This window comes from Helianthus annuus, chromosome 16 (genome assembly GCF_002127325.2).
Source record: "Helianthus annuus cultivar XRQ/B chromosome 16, HanXRQr2.0-SUNRISE, whole genome shotgun sequence".
Classification (NCBI taxonomy): Eukaryota; Viridiplantae; Streptophyta; class Magnoliopsida; order Asterales; family Asteraceae; genus Helianthus; species Helianthus annuus.
The window spans coordinates 141203121-141207237 of NC_035448.2; the positions used below are offsets into that span (position 1 = coordinate 141203121).

Consider the following 4117-nt stretch of genomic DNA (forward strand, 5'->3'; position numbering starts at 1 on the left):
TATGGTTCTTATAGATTTAAAAATATAATGTTTTATTATTTGGTATACCAAATTCATTTATTCAACCCGTGTAATAGACGGGGTTATAACCTAGTTTAATATATAAAATTACATTTATTCACCCCGTGTATTACACGGGTTCTAACCTAATTAGCGGATAAAGAAAACCACTAATTATTTATTTTCAAATCTAAATGTAGTGGAAGGTAACTCTAAGATAATATAAAAAAATAGTCTTTAAGTATAACCATTCGTCATATCCTAGTTTTCAAATTTTAAATTTTTAATCATCTTTCTTGATAACTTTTTTCTTAAATCAGTTCTATCCAAAGAAAATACAATTGTTTTAAAATTAAAATTAAAGTTCTATCCTATGAATACAAGATAGTTTGCAGTCAAATTTTGGTTTAGTTTTAGATTGTTATAGATGTCTTGTACGAAAATTATAAATTGTGAAATTAAAATTGTTATAGATGTCTTGTACGAAAATTATAAATTGTGAAATTAAAACCGAAAATAACAAAAGGATTTTCTGGTTGGCGCCTTTAAAAAGAAAAAAACAAAGTGTTGGTCTTTATTAAACAAATAAACAAAGGGTGACACAAAATAGAAATAAAAACTAGATGGAACTCCCCCGTCGCGTTGCGGTCGGGGGCTTACAAATTCTGGCTTAATGTAGACAAACTCTAGAAAATCTCACCCGCGTTGCGGCGGGGAAGGTTAATTAACACTAAACATTAGCCATGTAAAACCTATGACAAGACAAATGCCATTGACCTTCTACATACTTTTATAAAGCTTGCTTGGATCATCATCCCTTGATAATAACAACCCTTCTTGAACTGAGCATGTTCTTCTATCTACTTTGTACCCTCCAATGGTCTACCTTCAAACTGCACAAAACTTAGTTACAATAAGCGCACATTATTTTGGGTTTATATCTCTTCCATACAGGTAGAACCCTTGGTATTTTGGTTTGTCTTATTCAAACTTATACATTTCAGAAATTTAGGTGATAAAACTTTAATATAAACCCATTTACTAAAACATAAATCAAAACATATAAACTAAATGTACCTGTGTAGTAAGAGACTATAAGCTAATCGCTTCCTTAGTGACATGGAATCAAGTGGTGATCTACTTACCAATGACTAAGCGCCTTGAGATTTGGGATGTGAAGAATGCACGCTGAAACTATCAAAGAAAGAAATAAAGTTGGATTATTTTCACTAAGTAGTTATGTTTCAAGAACAAAGAACATTAAAACAACCTCAAACAGTCTCCATTGCTACCACTATGTTTTCCTCGGTTGAACTGTGAAAATTGTACATTGGTGTCGAAATCAAATGAATAACAATAGCAGAGAAGCATTCGAGAGTATGTGGGAATCAAAAGATATACATATCGGACGATGGAAACAATCAGAGCTATTAAAATAAGCAATTCAACCTACAACAAAGTTGTAGGCTTCTTTTTGCGTTCTGATGTCGAATTCAGTTGCATTAGATAAAACTATTAGACAATTGGCTATTGGGTTTTCTAAAGTAAGCTAGTGCATTGTTAAGGTAAGAAAGAATAAATTGCTTCATATTTCATATGCTTTGAAGATCTTATAAGCATCCAAATACAACCTAAAGATCAACCTCAGATTTTTTAATTGAGCAATTGCCTCACCAGTTCTTTTTCTTTTCTGCAACAATCAATCTACACTGAAATCATCCATCATAAATTAAACCTTTAATAATTAATAACAATTTAATGATTAATGCAAATTAAGAAGCACATTTAGACACAACACTCATATCCAGCCATCAGACTACTCATTCTTTCTACTTTAGCCATGCCATAACATGTAAATGTAATTGTTGTTTCTTTGTTAATGATTTTCTCTTAAACTGAATTTTCCCCCTCAAAATTTCATGAAGATTATTTTAATATGAGTACCAAAGCTTTTGAGCTAAGCTTAAGCATATCTTAGATACTATTCAATTCGAGCTCGAGCATACATCATAAATTTATTTAACTGTCATTTAAACTCTACCTGTCTATCCTCGTAGGAGGTTGAGCCCCATCAAAATCCTTGTTTAAGCTCCCTTTTAATTTTATGCAACCCTATATGAAAGTTGAACAAAAGTCATATTTATTTGCTACCCATATATTTGTGTAAATTAATCAGATGAAACCCATCCAACAACATGAATTAATCACACAATTATAAGCATTAACTAAATGTTGAAGAATACACATATCCATGAAAAACAATGAAGTTGTGGTGGAAAATTATAGTCTGATGATAAAAAAAAGTTACAAATCTAATTAAGTAAACATAACGCAGGATTGGGATAAAAAGAATGTCAAATGAAGGAGGAAAACGAAACAACTTGCCGCTAAAACTGCCCACCTGTTGATGCTTGCGAAAGCTCTACTCTTTTTGTGTTAGTATGAACATGTACACATCTTTTCGTGACCTGACTAAGGAAGCACACAAATTTAGAAATAAAACATAAGTTTTTTATACGGTTATACCATTAGATAAATCTTCAAACGGTTAAAATTTTCTTAAGGTTTAACAATCTTACAATACAACTTAAATAACACAATATATTCCAAGGGCCTAAATGACCACCAGTTCTACCTGCTGTATGGCTTCTGGTTCTAATGTCGTAAGCTTATCACCTAAATGAAGTACTTATACATTTATAAAAAAAAAAAACTCTTATCAATCAAACTATGATTTCATACAATGTTTATAAACTTCACGGAATATGTGTAAAAGTCCAATGCCAATCTTACAATACCCGTTTTCTGTCATCAAAGATGAAATTTGTGCCTGGTATTCATCCACGATCTGTGAAACGCTGTTCAAATGGACCACTCGACTTGTTTATTATCAGCATCATCAATATCTATATCCATCTAACTAATTTTGCCCTTCAACTTTACTTGATAAATGACTATTCTCCCGCATATCACCAACTTTGTCAACAAATTATATTAAGTTCTTCCATGACTAACCATAAGAACATAAACAAATTAATTTAGGTAATTAGCACCTATGGAAAACCCAAGAATCATAACAATTCGGTACCTAGTTAGACAAGCAAACAAAATTGCAAGAATCAAAATTGAAAATATTAAAAATTGGAGCCCTAATTGTTGAGGCCTGCCTGTTTAAATAAACACTAACATACCAAAGATAAAGTAACTGGTTCTTACCTACAACATTGTCGATAACCTATACCTAGCGTCACTAGACTGCTCGGAGAACCCACCAATAGGTGGTTTTAACCTTGTCTGAAACCGATTTGCAACCTCCAGTCTCCGTGTTGAGGCTGATTGGAACTTGCTCAAGCTAAGATTGAAGCTGTACTAAAGAAAATTAGAAATCGAGCCTTAATTCCATCCAGATCGAACAATCTCAAATTATAAAAAAAAACATACCAGTAAGATTCTACAATGAAGATGATTATGGAGTTGTAGGGGTGCGAGTCTATGAACCACAGGGGAGAAGGATAGTTCGCACATGCTTCTTTCCCGAGGGTATAAATGGAAGGGTAGAAGGCGGCCAGGTGGTAACTCGCCAGATATCTTAGTGATCGTTGCCGGAAGTGTGACCGGCCTTCCGTCTCTCTAGCTCTCCGGTTCTCTCTCTCTCTCTCTCTCTCTCTCGTTTAGCTTTTCTCTCTTTCAGTTAAAAAGGAAGTGGTGTGAAGTGTGAAGACAGTGTATGACCACGTGTTAAATATAGAAACTGAACAAAAGTAAATCACAAGAAAGTCTTAAAGCATAATGTACAAGACCATATTGCATAACCATGTTGAAAATTAGAGTATATATAAATTGATGTCATTTGGTTTAACAGCAGTTAAATAATTTTTTTATCGTAAAATATAAAGTTACAAATTTACAATCGTTCAATTAAAAAAAGAGAATTGGTCATTCACATTACACATTTAAATATTCCCCTCACCAGTTCCACCTTTCACCTATTTTTACTACACCGGTCCCCCGTTAAAAAACACTTAACGGAGTTAAGCTTTTTTCCAAATTACAAATAGATTTTTTAGGGCTTTTGATCAGAACGACGATACAAGTCCATTGATATAAAACTTACCTC

General features: G+C 32.8%; 1 long non-coding RNA gene across 2 annotated transcripts; it reads right to left on the reverse strand.

The window, feature by feature from the left end:
- Positions 1 to 552: 552 nt before the first annotated feature.
- LOC110916794 lies at positions 553 to 3709 on the reverse strand. 2 transcript variants are annotated; one of them, XR_004883646.1, is made up of 3 exons: positions 3442 to 3702; positions 2402 to 3364; positions 553 to 2112 (listed from the first exon to the last, which is right to left on the reverse strand). It is a non-coding gene; the product is annotated as an uncharacterized LOC110916794 (long non-coding RNA). The 2 variants fall into 2 exon arrangements; XR_004883645.1 differs by having other exon boundaries at positions 553 to 3364; positions 3442 to 3709.
- Positions 3710 to 4117: the final 408 nt, after the last annotated feature.